Source organism: Myotis nattereri (genome assembly GCF_964212035.1).
Source record: "Myotis nattereri genome assembly, chromosome: 1".
Taxonomy (NCBI): domain Eukaryota; kingdom Metazoa; phylum Chordata; class Mammalia; order Chiroptera; family Vespertilionidae; genus Myotis; species Myotis nattereri.
In genome coordinates, this window is record NC_138075.1 from 228,310,693 (window position 1) to 228,330,128 (window position 19,436).

General features: G+C 51.2%; 1 protein-coding gene across 1 annotated transcript in view; it reads left to right on the forward strand.

The window, feature by feature from the left end:
• Window positions 1-6,353: 6,353 nt before the first annotated feature.
• The window catches only part of KIAA0232, a 74,562-nt gene continuing 61,479 nt past the window's right edge, over window positions 6,354-19,436 (forward strand). Inside the window, exon 1 of the mRNA XM_081091814.1 lies at window positions 6,354-6,542. The gene's annotated coding sequence lies outside the window, so the exon portion shown is untranslated. The remainder of the gene's footprint in view (window positions 6,543-19,436) is intronic.

Genomic DNA, 19,436 nt, shown 5'->3' on the forward strand with positions numbered 1-19,436 from the left:
AGCTCCCGTCCCAGCTCGGCCACTTCCTGACTGTTTGACCTTGGGCAAGGTCGCTGTTTCTCTCTGCTTCCATAACATGGCATGGCACTGGCACCCACCTGGCAGGGCTGTGAGGATCTGAGGCATAAATACAGGTGCAGCCCACCCACTGGGAGACCTGCGCCAACGCCAGCCTTCCCCTGCTCACAGGGCCTCCTGGCCCCGCATGCACCCGGCAGGCAACTCACTTCAAACATGAGGACGGGACACCTTTTACAAATGAAACGGACCAGCCCGGCCATGTGGCTCCGTGGGTGAGGGTCGACCTATGAACCAGGAGGACACGGTTCAATTCCCGGTCAGGGCACACGCCCGGGTTGCAGGCTCGGTCCCCAGTGGGGGGTGTGCAGGAGGCAGCCGATCCATGACTCTCTCTCATCATTGATGTTTCTCTCTCTCCCTTTCCCTTCCTCTCTGAAATCAAGAAAAATATATATATTAAAAAAAAAAGGTTGAGACTACCTCATATTAAAAAGAAGGAAAGAAATGAACCTGGTAGCCAGGCTCCCGTAGCGTAAAGGTGGACACAACACACACGTTTGAGGATGGCTGAGTGGATGAACAAAATGTGGCCCATCATGCGATGGCATGTGACTCAGCCTTGACAAGGATCGAAGGCCTGACAGCTGTTCCACATGGATGAGCCCTGAGGACAGTGCCCTGAGGGCAAGAAGCCAGACACAAAGACCAGTACTGCCTGGTTCCCCTCACAGGAGGTGACCAGGGGATCGGAATCACAGAAACAGGAAGTAGGAAGGTGATGGCCACGGGCTGGGAGGGGCGGGAAGTTACTGTTTAATGGGAACAGTGTCAGGTTGGAAAAGTGGAATTACGGGAAGAGGTGCTGGGGACGCTGCAAAACCATTTGTCTCTGGATCTATTCTTGTTCATCAAATTATGTTGATCATTATAGCCCACATATGAGTGAGATCATGTGATGTTTATCTTTCTCCGACTGGCTTATTTCGCTTAACATAATGCTCTCCAGTTCCATCCGTGCTGTTGCACATGGTAAAAGTTCCTTCTTTTTTATAGCAGCGTAGTATTCCATTGCGTAGCATCCACTTTAATCGGCATCAATTACACCGTTCTCGCTGCAAACACCCTGCATCAGGGGCTGTGGCCGCTCTGTCCTTAGGAGTGACCAGCCGGGGCTGTGCCTCTGTGGGCCTCCGTCTCCAAGCGTGTTTACTGTGAGGCCTGCCCTGGGGTGAGGGTGCAGCAGGGGACGGGGTCCCAGAGGCCTGCCTGCCCTGGAACTGACAGCGGGGGGTGGGCAGGAAGGACCCCAGACAACGAGGCACCAGGAGGCCTGGGGAGACGGTCGGGGGCGAGGAAGCCAGGTAGCAGGAGGCAGGGCGGGGGCTGGGCTGTTTATGACCACGCAAGATTTTTCGGAACATGATGCAGCGGGTCGAATGACGGCCCACGAAGGACATGTCCGCCTGGAAGCTGTGACGGGGCCGTATTGGAAGAGAAGGGTCTTTGCAGATGTGATTAAGCGAAGGATCTCACGATGCGGCCATCCTGGCTCATCCAGGTGGGCCCTGCATCCAGTGACAAGAGTCCCCAGAAGAGACAGAAGGCGAGACACAGACGCCCAGAGAAGGCCAGGGGCCAGAGAGGCAGCGACGGGAGTGATGTGGCCAGGAGCCAAGGGGTGTGGCGTCACCAGAAGCTGGGCGAGACAAAGCGTTCTCTCTTGGCGCCTTTGGGGAGCATGACCTGTGATACCTTGATTTCCGGTCTCTGGGACTGTGCAGGGACACATGTCTGTCGTTGTAAGCCACCAGCTTGCGGCGATATGTTACAGCAGCCCCGGGAATGAGCGCGCGTCATGACCCGCGCATCAACGCAGTGAGGCCGTCACCATCCCGGCGCGCGGAGAAGAGCATTACAGGTGGAGGGGGTGGCAAGGGCAGAGGCCCCCAGGCTGACTGAACGGGTTCGGGGAGCAGCAAAAAGCCAACGTGTCCACTGCATGTGGTGTTGGGGGAGGTGAGAGGTCAGGAGCCGGTGGGAGGGCCTTGCCAGGGAAGGACTTTGACCTTCACTCTGCATGACACGGGAACCTGCGGGAGGGTTTGGGGTCCGGGGTGACAGGATCGGATGCGGTCAGTCATCACACCGTTCTGCAGCTGAGACCAAGCGGGGAGCAGCCCACTTCACATGCCCCCCAAAGAAGTAAAGTCTGATTGCAAACGTGCTGTCAAGCTCACGTGTCTCCCTGAGGTTCTGGTGGGAAAAGAAAAGGGGAAGTTACCAGGCCCAGCACCCGGCACATGTCACCCTCCTTCCTGTTTAAACGTCTCGGCTCCTTGTGAACGCATTTCCCATGGAAGCCGCTGGCGCTGTCTCCAGGCAGAGTCCCCACGGCGAACAGAGCCGCTTGCACGCCCAGGGAACAGGATCGCCTTCTGGTTCCGTTTCCGTGCCAGACAGTGAGCAAGCATTTCACTTACACAGATTACGTCTCCCTCCAAACTCACCAGTAGGCAGGTCCCCTTACCCTCACGCCCATTTCCCAGGTAAGAAAACGAAGGCTCAGAGAGGGGCAGGGGCTATGCAACCAACAAGCGGAGGGGCCAGTCCGCGAGGGCTCCGCATTCATGCAAACTTCACCCCGGATGGACCGAGGTGGGGAAGGTCTACACGTACCTGCACAGGCAGGGACTGGCAGGGGCACCCCGGCCACCCTTTTTCCTGGCACAGCCGGGAAACTCAACGATGGCCGCTGTGGCTTCAGGTACTTCCAGGCCTCGGGTACATCCCACAGGGATCAGCAGGCAGGTTCCAGATTCCCTGTCACCACCACCCCTGCCTCCTCCTCAGCATGTGGCATAATAAATGCACTATTTCATATATATGTATATATATATATTTTTAAATTGATCTCAGAGAGGAAGGGAGAGGGAGAGAGCGATAGAAACATCAATCATGAGAGAATTATTGATTGGCTGCCTCCTGCACGCCCCCTACTGGGGATTGAGCCTGCAACCCGGGCATGTGCCCTGACCGGGAATTGAACCGTGACCTCCTGGTTCAGAGGTCAATGTTCAACCACTGAGCCATGCCGGCCGGGCATAAACGCGCTCTTTAGCCGCCCTTTCATCCTAAATTCCAAACTCGCAGGGCAGGACGCATCCTTGGCGATCATCCTGTCAGACGGTGCCATTGCTCCCATAGCTCCTGCAGGGCTCAGCCAAGCAGGACCATTCGTCAACCCTCCGCATACAAGTTCTCACCACTCCTGAAAAGGTCCATCCGATCCTGGAGCAGCCGTGGCTGGAAAGATCGCTAGAAGGGGAGAGGATGACCTGGTTGGACGCCTAGCCCAGCGACCTTGGACAAGTCACTGCACCTCTCTGAGCCTTACCTGTGAAAGGGGGGGCCCTTGGGGCGGTAGGTGAGGCTGAAAGCACATACTTAGGTTCTTAGCACAGTGCCTGCACACAGCAGGTGCTCAGTGAAAGCATCCATGCGAGCAGGGTAAACAGGTATCACCTTCTCGGGTGCAATTCCAGGTGTAGCGCCGATTGCGTGAGTCAGCCGTGGGCATGTGGGCGGGGCTCCCCTGCAAGGTGGGAGGCAGGTCTGGGGCCTGGGAGAAAGGTCAGGGGAGGGGAGAGGTGCCTGTCCTCCCACCTTCAAGTTAGAGCGCGTTGCAGAGTACGAGGAACTGCCCAGGGGCAAGGCGAGAGACGGGCTAAGTCAGTGGTTCTCAACCTTGGCTGCACATGAGAATCACCTGGGGATCTTTTTAACATCCTGATTCCTGGGCCTCATCCTCCGGAAATTCTGTTTCTTCGTTATGGGGTGGGGCCACGCACCCCCTTTCACAGGTAAGGCTCAGAGAGGTGAAGTGAGGAAAAGCCATCGGCCCTGGGAACAAACTCGAAATTGTAATGATGAGACTTGCCATTAATGCATGCAGGAGACTGTGGAGGGCACCACACCTCTGATCTTGTTTGGCCCTGAATACGACAGACAGGCCAGGCCAGCACCATTCTCTCCCCATCGTCGCAGATACTCGGGAGTCTGTGAAGGTCACGGAGCCTGTGAGGCTGTGGCAGAGGCTTGACCTTAGCGCCTCACATGCTGGAGCGGCCCTTACCACTCCCGAGAGGAGTGCAGGGCGCGGAGAGGGCGCTGAGAGGGGGGTTGGCGGGGCGCAGGCCTGGGGAGGTTAGTGGACCACCCTGACTGACAGTGTCCACGCTGAAATGACCAGTTAGAATCCTGACGGAGGGCGCTGGTGCCCTGGGGAGGCAATGGGAGCGTCCCTGGTGGGGGCTCTTATCCGGACATCATTCATTTAAAAGCTGACTCAGGGTGGACTTGAAGGTGTGTCTCTGAGCAGGTGACATTGAAGCTGAGCCTTGGACAAGAAGGAGCCAGCTCTGCAGAGATCTGGGGAGAAAGGGTTCCATGAACAGGAATTGGTGCGTGCAAAGGCCCTGAGGCGGGAGTCAGCCACCCTGCCAGGACATTTATCAAAACAAACAATCTGAAGGAGGGGGGAAGGGGGGGGCGGGGGACAAAGTAACCAAGAGAGTTCATTCTCCACTGAGTGTGGCTATAAGGTTGCCTACTGTTTCCTTTCCTCTGAGACACTGTTACTTTTTTTTCTTTTCTTTTTTGCTGTTAGTAAGTCCTTTCACAGAATAATGAACGTTAATGACAACAGTTTCACCAATGTAGCAAAACGAAAAGTTGACAACTCTGCAAACCCCCTATAACTTGAGGGGGACATTTTACTAGTCTGTGATTTCCAGGTCTGGGGGCACTTGGGAACTAGCCTCAGAAGCTCCGTTCGTTCGTTGCCCCACCTTTGCTCCCAGATCACTCTGGATTTCCCACACTCTTTCTTCCTCTTCCTCCCTTTTCAGAGTTTGACCTCCAAAAGGCAAGGGCCACCCCTGCCTGGCGTCCAGCCAGGCTCACAACAGGTGCAGACAAGATACTGATTGAATGAATGCACTGTGATTGGTGAGGATATGAACACTCCCAGAATACAACTGCCAGCGAGCCTGGGGAGAGCTGAGTCAAGGAAAAGGCCCTGGACCTCAGAGCCAGGAGCCTGGGTTCAAGTCCTGCCTCCTGCAAGGGGCAGTGTGGCTCAGGGACATCAAAAGATCTTGCCCACGTACCACACTCACGGCTCAGTTCGTGAAGCCACTTTTTCTGAGTCTCAGCTTCCTCACCTGTGAATTAGGGACGATAATGCCTGGACCCAGGGTTCGTCTGAAGAATGAAAGCAATGCTTGCAGAAAAAAGCTGGGTAGGTCAGCGGTTCTCAACCTTCCTAATGCCGCGACCCTTTAATACAGTTCCTCATGTGGTGGTGACCCCCAATTTCATTGTTACAAATTGAACATCATGAAAGCACAGTGATTAATCACAAAAACAATATGTAATTATATATGTGTCTTCCGAGGGTCTTAGGCGACCCCTGTGAAAGGGTCGTTCGACCCCCAAAGGGGTCGCGACCCACAGGTTGAGAACCGCTGGTGTAGGTGGTAAATGCTCGCTCCCCGGCCCGTCCCTCCAGCACCCAGCACGCAGTGCCCCGTCCAGCCCAGAGGACCGCTTCCCGCATGAGCCTGTGAACCGGTGCGGGAACTTTGCTAAGTTCTGAGCTGCAAAGCTCAGCGCCCGGCACCCAGTGGGAGCTCAATCAATCAATCAATCAATCAGTGAGTCAGGGCCCCGGCCAGGCGGCTCCCGCTCGGAGTCCCCTTCCTCTCGGTAAGCAGGTAGTCGGTCTCCCGGCTCCTTCCGCTCGGGCTCCCGTGAAACCGAATGATTTCCTTTTCGGGCCAGGCCTCCGAGTCGCATTTAGGGAAGGTGGGCGGGTGAGAAGAGGCTGATGAAAAGGTTAGTGCACATTTTTGGCTCCCACTTCCGACTCTTCCAGACCTATTTTTGCCTGCTTCATCAAAGGAGCCACGTTACATTCGTTACGTTCCTTTAGCTTGTCTTTAAAAAAAAAAAATTAGAAGTCTTTATTTAAACCGCCCCCTCCAGCCATCCCAGGACGCGGCGCGGAGGGGCGCAGACAGGTGGAGCGAGCGCCCGGGAAGGCGGGGGCTGTGCCGAGCCGCGGGGGCCGGGCGGCGGCGGCGTTCAGGACTTTTTGCCGAGAGCAGCCCCGCGCCCTCCGGAGGGGGCGGCTCCTCTCCGCCCGCCGCCCCAGGTAGCCGGGCTCCGCCGGCTCCCGCCCGCCCGCCTCCGCTCCCGCAGCGCCGCGGCCGGGGGGCGGGGCCGGGGGCGGGGCGGGCGTGATGTAATCCCGGCGCCGGGCGGAAGGATATGGAGCGCGCCGCCGGCGGGGCGCTGAGGCCAGTTGCCGGGTAACGGAGTGGAGCGGCTCCGCGCAGCCTCCCGCCCTCCGCGAGTGGCGCCGGGGCCGCCGCCGCTTTACGTAAGGCGCAGGCCAGGGCCGCCGGCGCTCGGAGCCCGAGAGGAGAGGAGAGGAGAGGAGAGGAGGCGCCGCTCGGCAGGTACCGGGAGGCCGGGGCGGGCGGACGGGCGCGGCCCCTGGGCCGGCCGGGCGGGGAGGGACCCGGAGGGCAGCCGCCGCCGAGAGACTCTGGGGCCGGCTGGAGGGAGGCCGGGCCGTCCCGGGAGCCGCGGGCTCCGCGAGCACCCCGGCCCGGCCCCGGCGTGCGGCGGGCTGCGGGCTCGGGGACCCCCCGCCCCGGCCCGGCCCGGCCCCGCGCTCCGGGAGAGCGAGGGGCGGACGATGAGTCCGCACAATGGGCCGGCGTCGCGGCGCCGGGAGCGGCTCTTCGGGGGGAGGCCAGGCGCGGGCCGGACGTGGGCCGGGGCGCGGAGCTCCGGGCGGCGGCGGCGGGGTCCCGGCGTGGCCGGCGGGTGGTCGCTCGCGGCGCGGCCCCCTCCCCGCCAGCATTGTCCTTCGGGGGCCCGGGGAGGGGAACGGCCGGCGGGGGAGGGGCCGCGCGGGGCGGGGCCGGCCTGACGGACGGGCGCGCGGGCCTGTGGCGCGGCGGGCGGCGGCGGGGGGCGGGGCCGGGGCTGGGCGCGCGCGGGGCGGGCGCGGCGCAAGGTTTGGCGAAGGTTACGGCCGCCGGCAGGCGTGACGGGCCCGCGGAGTCCCCGCCGCGGCCGAGCGGGGGTCCCGAGCCCGGGCTCCCGAGCGCTCGCCGCCCCCGCGGCCGTTCGGAACCGCCGCTCCTCTCCGTCCGGGAGACGCGGGTCGCGGCGTGTGACCTGCCGCGCGCGGCCGGGGGTGCACGGCCGGGGGCCTGCGCGTCCCGGGGAGCAGACGCCCCGGTCGCGGAGCCCAGTTTTGACGTCTCTTTCGCCGCCTCTCGGCCCTGCCCCCCACAGGGAAGCTGGGGGGGCGTCAGCCGGGAGACCGTGCAGCGGAAAGCGGGGAGGGGCATGCGGGTCGCTGGAGCGATTTAACCGAATGCGGTTCCTGCCGGGAATGACCTGGGGTGGACACTTGGACATTCCGGGTGGATGCTGCCTCCGAGTTCCCGAGTCGGGGCTTACACACACACACACACACACACACACACACCACAGAATGGCGGGGGAAGTTGGGTGAGGTGGACGGGGGCAAGCAGTTTTGATAATGGGGGTTGTGAGTAATCCAGATTTCTCCTATGTAATGCTAGTGGCCCGGTGCACGAAATGCGTGCATGGGGAGGGAGTGTCCCTCAGCCTGGCCTGCACCTTCTCCAATCTGGGACCCCTCGGGGGATGTCCGACTGCCGGTTTAGGCCCTATCCCCGTGGTATCGGGCCTAAACCGGCAGTCGGACATCCCTTTCCCAATTTGGGACCACTGGCTCCTAACCGCTCACCTGTCCTGCCTGCCTGATTGCCTCTAACCAGTCTGCCTGCCTGCCTTCTAGCCCCCAACTGCCCTCCCCTCCTGGCCTGATCGCCCCTAACCGCCTCTGCCTCAGCCTGCCACCATGGCCTTGTCCCTAAGGACTTCCAGAAGCTCTCCAGGTCTAATTAGTATATTACCCTTTTATTAGTATAGATAAGACCCACACCAGAACACCTTGACCATTTCATAGACTTTGGAATTTAAAGGGGAGGGGAAAAAATCTGCCACTCTGCATTCTGAAGGTCAGATGTTCTCTCATCAGTTGTTCTGGATTCATCCATTTAAAAAAATATATATATATGTACATATATATATATTTTAAAAATATATATATTTTATTGAGTTTTTACAGAGAGGAAGGGAGAGGGATAGTCAGAAACATCAGTGATGAGAGAGAATCATTGATCAGCTGCCTCCTGCACGCCCCCTACTGGAGCCGAGCCCACAACCCAGGGCCTGTGCCCTGACCAGGAATCGAACCTGGGACCCTTTAGTCCGCAGGCTGATGCTCTACCCACTGAGCAAAATCAGCTAGGGCTGGAACCATCCGTTCTTAAATGGGTCTCAGGACCTTTACGCCATTCTTTTGTGACAAACACGTTCTGAATTAGGTAAGCTCCTTGCAGTTACATCTACAACAGGGTGAAGCAAAGGAGCTTTAAAGGCGTGCCTTCATAAAACACGAGTTTATTCTTTATTATTATTATTTATTAATTATTGTTCTATTTTGCTTATGAACAACTGTAAACCTCCTTTTGCCCCACCCTGTATTCTAGATTCAATTGTTGTACCCTGCTAAATAATGAATTTTTAATAATTCAAAAAGTAGTTTACTGCTTCAGTTGGGGCACATGTATAATGGTCTCTCAGTGAAATGCCAATTTGGCTACTTGAACATGGAATGAAGGGCAGAATACTAGTCTTAAATATTTAACTCCATAGTACGTGGAATTAGAGGTACCAGGGTTTTTTTGTTCATTTTTTAAAGGACAGGTCTTTAACATGGGGTTAACAGAAAGCATATCTATAACTATTTTAAGGCTAATTAGCTTATTTACACAAGTTGCAAACATTTGGGAAAATTACATGATTTTTAACACTTCTCTAACGATCTTATAGATCACCCTGCTTTTACAGTAGCAATATTGCTTTTCAAAAGCAATAGGATAAAAATTTTTTTTACCCAGAATGGAAAAGTACTGAGCCTGGATTTTCTGTTTTAGCAGCATTTCACTTGGAACAGTTAATGGCCTCTGAGCCAGTTTTCTCATCAGTGAAATGGGAATAATGATGATACCTGTCTCAGGATAGTTGGGATGGTCAAGTAAGGGGAGATGTGAAATAATTCCAGCAACATTCAGCCCCTTTAAAAAGACTAGATTAGTGCCAATGTGTCAATGCTTCTGATTCCTTTCTTGGCTTGAAGCTTTGTCTTCAGGCTCCTCTCCACCTCCTCCTCTCTGGCCGCCAGAGTCATCTTTCTGAAACACGGATCAGATCTTGCCAGTCTCTGGCTCAGAAAGCTTAAGACTATCTGCTGGTGGGGGGATGGAATCCGGGCCCACCAGCATCCCATTCAAGGCCCCTCGTCGCCCGGCCCCAGACGTCTCTGAACTTCACCTGTCCTCTTCTTCACCTTTCCACACTGCCGCTAATCAGGACCACTCTTCCTCTCGGAACATGCCAAGCTGCTGCTTCCTTCTTTGCTTAGAGCCTCAGCTCTGATTGGAATGCCTGTCTCACTCCCATCCCCTCCAGTTTTTAAAATGTTTTGTTAATCCTCACCCGAGGATATTTTTCCCATTGACTTTTAGAAGGGAGGGAGGAAGGTGGGGGGGTAGAGAAAGAGAGAAACACTATGTGAGAGAGACACATTGATTGGTTGCCTCCCACACACAACCTGACCTGCATGAAACCTGCAGCCCGAAACCTGCAGTCCAGGTACGTGCCCTGGACCGGGAATCGAACCCAAGACCCTTTGGTCTGCAGGCTGAGGCTTTAAACACGGAGGCAAACTGGCCAGGGCTCCCCTCCAGTTTTTAAAAACCCACATCTGATTTTACGTCCTCTCTGGAACCCTTTGGAAATCCTGTAAAAATGAGTTATTCATTTCTGCAGTCATAATCCTCTATTTTTACTTGGATTATTACCTGTATCATGTTGTATTGTGTATGTTAAACTCTGGCTGTGCTGTTATTTTACCCCCAACACCTTGCTCAGGAGTTTAAACATGAAAGTGTTCAAATGTTTGCTCAAGTCTGTAATCACCTTATGTAGTGTGTTATTGTTATGAAGTATGTTAATAGCAAACATCAGTGTCCCAACCACAACATTCATAATGCGGTTATATTGTGTTGAAGATAGTTAATACTTAGAATATTTTTTCCAGTTATTTTTGGCCTCTCATGTGATACCAAGTGGGATCTTTATACGACGTGCAAACAACCGCCTCCCATCTGTCTGACTGCCAGCACCCAGGAGCCTGCCTGCGCCCGCGGAGCCTCGCACTGTCCCCTGGACGGAGGAGCCAGGCACAGGGTTTGAAGTGTCCCTGACCTCTGAAATCTCATTGCACTCCCAGCAGATTACTTTTTATTAAAATGGTTTTTAAGACAAGAGTTATTAATCTCACTAGAAAGTAGTTTGCATGGGAGGGCTTATTTAAGCCGACGAGGCCTGTACTGGAGACGCGGCTGTGTCTGGGTGCAGCGCTCACCCCTGGGTCACTGTGGGCAAGTCGGGTACATCCCTCTCGGACTTTAGTCTCTTTGTTCTGTGAAATGAGAGCGGTCTTGTCTGTGCTATTTTTGTTGTCGTGTCCCTTAAAGTGGCCATACTTGGTGTCCTGCGTGTCCTCGTTGCGCTGTGAGTGAGATGCCTCACTTCCAGCACGTTCGTCCTTCTCGTTACCCAGGCTGGACACTCGGCTTCTTCCGTTTCTTCACCAGATTTTTGCCCCGTCTGCCTCCACGTGTCCTTCCCACCCACCTTTTCTGGGGCTCCTCGCCCCTGCCGCTGTGGGCTCTTGTCAGCCCTCACGTGGGTGGTTACGGAGGCCTGCTGCTGACCGGCCTCGCTTTCTCCAGTCTCTCTGGTCCTGCGTTGTTACAGGATGATTTAATAGTAAATCAAACCATGGCACGCCTTCCCCCCAGTGTGCACCGGAGGTTCTCAGCATCCCCCTCCATCACACCTGGGGGTATGGCCGAGTTCTGCTGGGAGGTGGGCTGTCTCCTGCAGAGCCTTCCCTTGGAGCCACCACCACCTGGCCCTGGTGGAGAATTCACGTGAAAGGGTTAGGAAATCGCTCTAAGACCTTATGCCATCTGGCCTCATTCCAGCCTTGAGCTTGATCTTTTACTGTGTCTCTCTCGTCACCTTGTGTTTCAACACTAGACCTCTGGCTGCTTTCATGGTTGTTTGTCCAGTTCCTTTATTCTGGAATGTCCTTTCTGCCTTTTTCTTCCTGTCGGAATTCTTAATACTGACGGTTTGGCTTAAATACTTCTGCTTCTATGAGAGAAGCTTCCCCTGGTTTTCAGAATTAACTCCTCATTCTTCCACACGGTGCTTGACTGGTACCTCCACTTAGCTATTTTTTCCCTTTGACTTTGTAGTTAAGTCTTTACATGGAGGTCTTTCCTGGATTGTAAACTCCGAGGGAAGAGAGGGAACTCTGATCCATTGCTGACTCCTGCTAATGTGCAGTGTGGCTTTTTACATAGTACTTACTCCTTGAGTGTTTGATTAACTCAGTGGGTCTATAGTCTCTGATTTCAGCAGAGGGGGAGGAGGGTTGGAGTGGCTTTAGATGAGAGCTGCTTGAGTCCATCCGCATGACACTTGAGCAAGGCCCAGCGCGTAGTAAGTGCTCAGGAAGTGGCAGCTTTTAGCTATTAGTTGGAGCAGGTGTAGGAACAGTGGTGGTTGGGTACGCTGATTGGTTTTACAGCTCATACTGGTACTGTAACATGCTCACAGGTTCATTTCTGGGCTTGTGTGTAAAGGAAAAGTCACCTGGTCTCCACCTGCACCTCCGTTCTCTCCTTAGTTTTGGGAATAAGCAGAACAGGAGCATTGGCTGGAGAGGGGTTTTGCACAAGTAGATCCATGATGGTGCCCAGTTTGTTCTGAAGACGGCAAACCTGCCTGTAGGCCGTGCAGTTTCTTTTGCCTGTGGCTTGTGTGGGAAATGGGAATTGTCCGATTTACACTGTATGTTCTTTTTCAGTGAAACAGATGTTCCATTTTAATCTTCTATCTTGAAATAATTCATTAAACAATAGTGTCTCCCTATGCAGTATTTGGAATGACTGTTGACATGGAAATTCTGAGTTAGACATCATCTTCCAGCTTTGCCCTGAAAAGGCTTTCTCTGGAGCCCTCTCTCTTTGTCTGGTCAGCAGCCTTACCCCTGACCCGCTAAGGAGAAAGGAAGCGAGGAAAACCAGCTATAATTTGGAAACTTGTAATTCAGTATTTATTTTTCAGTTTATATGCACTAGTTATTAACAAGTTCTACCCGGAAACTTGAAAAAGGACTGTTAGTTCTAAAATAAATGGAATTCCCTACTTGCAGCAACACAAGAATATGTATTGATTGCTATTTAACGTATATTGACTATATTTATGATTATGAACTTAAAAAATCATTGGAAACCTACATATTCCTAATAAACTGCTCTTAAAACTTGCCCCAAAGAATTGGGGGTGATGGGGCTATCCCACTGAATGAATGAACTAATAACTGTATTAGAAAGAAAGACAATAAAAAGTTAGAAGATTAATAATTACAGAAATGCTTGAGAATGTGTTGCTCTGTGCGTGTGTGCTTCTAGCTAGAGCAGTGGTTCTCAACCTTCCTCATGCCGTGACCCTTTAATACAGTTCCTCATGTTGTGGTGACCCCCAATTTCATTGTTACAAATTGAACATCATTAAAGCATAGTGATTAATCACAAAACAATAGGTAATTATATATGTGTTTTCCGATGGTCTTAGGTGACCCCCGTGGAAGGGTCGTTCGACCCCCAAAAGGGTCGCGACCCATAGGTTGAGAACCACTGAGCTAGAGTGATGGAAGGAGGTGAGTGCAGGCTGTGTGTGTGTGTGTGTGTGTGTGTGTGCGCGCGCGCGCGCGCGCGCGCGCGTGCCCCCGCATGAGTGATTCTCTAGAGCAGGGCCGGAGGGCCGGAACAAAAGCATGGATGGAGTGTTTGTGTGAACTAATATAAATTCAAAGTAAACACCATTACATAAAAGGGTACGGTCTTTTTGTTTGTTTGTTTTATTCATTTCAAACGGGCCGGATCCGGGCCCGCGGGCCGTAGTTTGCCCACGGCTGCTCTAGAGTGAGCCTGGTCACTGTGAGTGGAGTCTTTAATTCATGTGCCTGGCGCACGGGAATGGCACAGCACATATGGAAATGAAATGAATCCGTCCCTATGGAGATAAGTAAGTGTAAATAAATAAGTCTCAATGCATTTTCAAAATTGTTTTTGGGGTGCAATGGTTGTTACCTCAGTAATGAAGAGCGGGAGAACAGGGGAGGGATTTATTTCCCTCTCAGCCAGGAGTTTGCTTGGAGCTCAGTTACGTTTATTTCCCAGAGTACCTTTGGAATTTTAATAGCCAATGCATCGCTATTCAAAACTGCCTCCCTAGTTTGGGGATTTATTCAGGCTCTTTACTTTTTTCTTCAGTTACTTGCCTTTTCTTAGGTGTCTAACATTTTACTCCTTGTTAGCATCTTCCCTGAAGATTTTAATCGAGAGGGAGTTGAAATTGAATCAACACTTTTTTTTTTATCCATTTCTTGATGGTGGTTGTTACTTGCTGCTGCTTTCTTTGGTTATCACCATAAATAATTGGCTACTGATAGTAATTTTAATAATTTTTTGCTATTACCAGCTAATTGGTAATTTTTAGAAAATGTAAAGCTTAACTTAAAACTGTTAAAGTATATTTTGTATTATTTACCAAAACATTGTTTTGAACATAAGTAATTGTTATAAAGCCCATTTATTTACTTATTTTAAAGCCTGAAGATGGTAGAATCATGTATTTTTAATTTATTTTTGTTAATCCTCACCTGAGGATATTTTTTCCATTGATTTTCTTTTAGAGAGTTGGGAGGGAGAGGGCAAGGGAGGGAAGGAAGGAGGGAAAGAGAGAGAGAGAGAGAGAGAGAAACGTTGATGTGAGAGAGACATCCATTCATTGCCTCCCACACGCACCCTGACTGGGGCTGAGGATGGAAGCTGCAACCCAGGCATGTGCCCTGACTGGACAATGCCCAGCCAGCCCCACTGGCCGGTGAGCCTTTTGGGTTTTTTTTAAGTATATATTTAAAAAATCTAAGAAAGAAGTAAATTGTAAGATGAAAAGTAAATCTTCACTCCTCTTCCCATCCTGTACTCATCGTGAAAAACCACCAAGTTTCTTGGATGTCAGAGAAAAACTATGCCTGTACTTGTAAGAAGTGGAGTCCTGGGAGAGTTCCGTGTTTAAGCAAGCACTAGACTTCGTGTCTTGGGCGCTTTTCTCATCAGGCACCAGATCTCCTTCCTCACAGGTCTCCTTCGCGCTTCTCATGGCCGAGTATTCCGTGTGTGCACGCCCACTGGCTTATGGGAGGGCTTCCCGTTGCAGTGGAGTAGACGTGTGTCCTGGGAGCTTGCGTGGTAACCTCCTTACCCTACACAGCCGACAGAAAGCTGACCGGCACGTGTCTGCCTTCTCTGAATTATCGTTGATCATGTGAAAATTTTTCTTGGTGGCTCTATTTTAATAATTTTAGACATTAGACTTGATATTTTTTCTCTGAAGTAATCCTGGATTATAATTTTGTATTAATAATGATGACAACTTTTTGTGCTGCACATTAAATATTAGATTACTAAAAATTACAGAGGCTCACAGTCCGCCTCATGAACTAGCAACCTGGACAGTCACATGGGCCCTCACTTGGTTTAATGCTCTGCTGTCACGGTCTCGATATTCTTAATTAATTTTGCCCTGGACCCCACAAATTATGTAGCCAGTCCTGTAAGACTTTTTAAAAGAAGCTTATAAAAGTAAAAACCCTCACCCTCAAGCTTCCTACTCCTGCTCTCTGTGACTCGCACTGACCATTAGTTACCCACTTGGGGATTTTCCAGAATGCATATGGAAGAGGCGCACATACGTCATGCTCAAGGTTTTTGTAGAAACTGCTGAATTTAAATCCACAAAAAGTCAGTGCATATGTTCCTGGAAAACTCCATAATAATCTAGAAGGCTACAAACTTAAAAAAAAAATTTTTAAGGGGCTTTAAAAACCTTAACTTTAAGAAGTTGGTACTACCTGGCCGGTGTGGCTCAGTGGTTGAGCATCGACCTAGGAACCTGGAGGTCACAGTAGATTCCAGGTCAAGGGCACAGGCCCGAGTTGCGGACTTGACCCCCAGTAGGGGGCGCGCAGGAGGCAGCCAATCAGTGATTCTCTATCATTGATACTTGTATCTCTCCCTCTCCCTTCCTCTCTAAAGTCAATAAAAATATATTTTAAAAAAAGTTGATACTGAACTGCATTTTTATATTTTGTACTGGGTGTTTTTTTAAAGTGTACTTTTTTAAAAAAAACCCTCACTAGAGGACATTTTTCCATTGATTTTTAGGGAGAGTGGAAGAGAGAGGGAAAGACAGAGGTAAATATCAATGTGAGAGAAACACATCGACTGGCTGCCTCCTCCCTGAGCCCCAGCCAAGAACGGGCCGAGGAGGAGCTGCAACCGAGGTACATGCCCTTGACTGGAATCGAACCCAGGACCCTTTGGTCTGCAGGCTGACACTCTATCCACTGAGCCAAACTGGCTAGGGCTAAAGTGTACTTTCTTGAAGCTTTAGGGGAAACAGCTTATGTTTCAGAGTATATGGTACCCATTTCTGATGAGATTTCACTTTCTAAAATCTCATAAATAAACTCAAAGTCCATCATAGGAATGAAAATAAAAGTTTTTTCATTAGGCTTAATTGAACAAGGGATTACTGTTGGGTATATAGGGTCATTTGGGGCTATATTTCATTAAAAATGGTCAGAAGTTATGGGGCAGGGTCAAGGCGGAGGATCTCAGCAGCTACAGGGATGGGTTAGGAGGGGAAGTCGGGGCCTGCATGGGCGGCCATGAGGTGGGACTTCAGGGGACTGTCATTTCATCCCCCTGACAGTCTCGAGAGGGTGGGATTGTCTCCGTTTTACAACTGATGCTGTGGCTCAGGTCTCCAGAAACTTCCCCAGGGTTACAGATAACATGGCGGAGCAGGAGCCCGGGCTCTCCCCTTGCAGCTGAAAGTGCACGTTCCTCCCACTGCCCTACTCTTCCTGGAGGGTCATTCATCCACGTAATGCTTGAGCGCCTGCTTCGTCCTAGGCACAGATGCCAAGATGGTCAGACATGCAGGAGACTTACCGGGGATTTGCCTGGGAAGGGAAGGAGGAAGGACAGGGCACATGGGATGTGACTGTGAAGGGAGAGGAGGCAGGGCCAGGCAGTTCTGAGGAAGTCATGGCCCAGCTGATAGGAGGTCTGCCGAGGGCAGGGAGGCTGGGGCTAGTCCCCCTCTGATCGCTGTTGCTGCGGGCAGCCTGGGAGACTTATGGCCTCATGTCCTTTCTGTGGTGACTTGAATGTCCAGCAGGCGGAGGCTGTCGGCCACCTGAGGGTCACCCCCCCACACAGCCAGCACACACGTGTTCTGTCCTGGGAGGGGTGGGGAGAGGCTGCTGATAGGAGTAAGCAGAGGATCTGCATGTCAAGTGGAGATCTGTGCTAAGGAAAACCAGAGCAGAGGTGGCAGTGTGGCACAGGGTGGACAGGGAAGGCTCTGGCAAGGTGACAGGAGCTGAAGGAAACGGCCAGAGAGATGTGAGGGCAGAACGCGGAGGGCAGAACACGGAGCACCTGGTTTGGGTGCGTTGTGAAGGTAGAACTAAGAGGTGCTGGTGGATAGATATGGGATGTGAGAGGAGGGGAGTCAGCTTGAGCCATAGAATCAAAGCATTGCCCTTGACTGACATTGGGAAGGTCATGGCACGGATGGCGGTCGTGAGAATGCAGTTTGTTTTTTATTTAAGACATAAGTTGTGTCCTAGCGAGTTGGGCACAGTAGATAGAGCATTGGCCTGCAGACCTAAGGGTCCCAGGTTCTATTCTGGTCTAGGCATGTGCCCCGGGCCCTGCTCAAGGCTCGTGCTGGAAGCAACCAGTCGATGTGTTTCTCTCACATTGATATTTCTCTGTCTTTCCCTCTCTCTTCCACTCTCTCTAAAAATCAATGGAAAAATACCCTTGGGTGAGAATTCACAACAAAAAAAGATATAAGTTGAGCGTCCAGTTGCACACCTCACTGTCCAGTACCTTGATGGCTCTAGAATTCTGGGGTTCGTGAGAGAAGCAGTAGAGATGACATTTGGAGTAATTGCTACATCGATAGGATTTTAAATCTTGGGACTGGAGATCACTTAGGATTGTGCTGTTCAGTACGGTAGCCACGAGCCACTTGTGGCTTTTGAGCACTTGAGATGTGGCTGTTTTTACTTGAGCTGTCTTGTGTCAAATATTCCCCAGATTTCAAAGACTCAGTACAGGAAATAGAACTGTAAAATACCATTCGTAATCTTTAACCTGGATTGTATTTAGAGGGTTAATATTTTGAATATATCGAGTTAAGTGAAATATGTTAAAAGTAATTTCACTTGGGACCTGACCAGTATTGCCCAGTGGTTAGAGCGTCGGCCCATGCACCTAAGGGTTGAGGGTTTGATTCCCAGTCAAGGGCACGTACTTGGGTTGCAGGTTCAATCCCCAGGACCAGTCCTGGCATGCGGAGGAGGCAACCAATTGATGTGTGTCTCTTTCTCATGTGGATGTTTCTCTCTCCCCTCTTCCCTCCCTCCCTTCTACTCTAAAAATCAATGGTAAAAATATCCCTGGATGAGGATTAACAAAAACTAAGCAAACAAAAAAATGAATTGCATTTGCTTTTCCCTTTTAATATGGCTACTAGAAAAATTTACATCTGATTCAGATTTTGCTGTGGGAGGCCGCTGATGGGGGAAGTCAGCTGGAGAAGGTGGGTGGGCACCAGGGCAGGAGAGATGACCACGGACTTCAATGTTGGAGAACTTTTCTTGTTTTAAAGGACAAATGTGACAAGAAAAACTTGAATGCTTTTGTAAGAAAATACAGACAAGTATCTTTCTGACCATGAGTGTAGAGAAGGCTATTTGAAGACCGTGTTTTCAGACTGGTAAAATGCAGGTTCTTTCTTACTCAGCCTGTAACTTATTCAGGCCTCCAGCGGACTGGATGCGGCTCACCCACACTGGGGAGGGCAGCCTGTGTGCTCAGTCCACTGATTTGGACATTAATCTCACCTAGAAGCACCTCACAGACACCGGCATCTGCTTAACCACCAAGTACCTGGGCACCATGGCCCAGGCCAGCCGACACACGGCATGGTCACACTGGCTGTTCCTCCTAAGCCCTTTACCCAGTTGCTCTAGTAACGCGCTCAGAGCCTGACAGACACCCTTATATCTTAGCCCTTTCCCTGCATTTCAATCCTGCCTCTTTGCCAGCACCTTCCTGCTGGGAAGTTAGTCTGTGAGGCCTGGTGTCGTTGGCCCCACTGCGGGCGTTGGCCCCACTGCGGGCGTTGAATCCAACCCGAGTGCTTCATCTTTCCCTGCCCCAAGGATGGAAGGACATGGGATTTTACTAGAACATGATAGATTACACAGTGGCGATGCTGGTACAGAGCAAGGTGCTGGTGCCGTAGGGAGCAAAGAATGGTGAGATTGATGGATGTAAGATTTTCTCTGGGATGGGAAGAATGCCACTGTTGAAGGAAGGATAGCAGTTAAATGTATGCGTGCACGAGATTCTTGGACAGATCAAGGCCCAGGGGGCTTAGACTGAGAGCACAGGGTAGGGGATTTGATTTGTAGGTAGTGACATTAGTATAAATTGTACAGATCTTTGACATTGAAACATGAATGTTCTAGGGTCTAAACATCTTGAGGTAAAAGTCACACCAGCAGTTATAGTTACTGGTGGCTGGGTAACACCTGGAAGATGCATTTGGATAAGATTACTCTAATTTATTAAGTATTTCAAGGGATAACACTCTATTTCCAGAGTTGTCTAATTTCATATTCACTTGAGCAGAATACTTATCACTAACCCTCAAATCAAATATTTCTCATGATAGAAAACTTGACCAGAATCTATAAGGAAGGACGGACCAGTTTTGTTTAACATAAGTCATTTGAAAGTTGGTTTTTATGTTTAATGTTTAGTTAGTTAACTACTTTTTTTCATCTTTGCTTATGTTTTTCTGAGCCATGCAGTGTATATTTCTACCTTTTTTCTTCCTTTACATTTACCTTTATAGTGTAATAACATTTATGAGTTGAATATCAGTGAACTTTTAGAGTTTTGACATGTATGGGGCTCTGCAGGTCGTCATTTCAATCTAGTTTTTGAAAA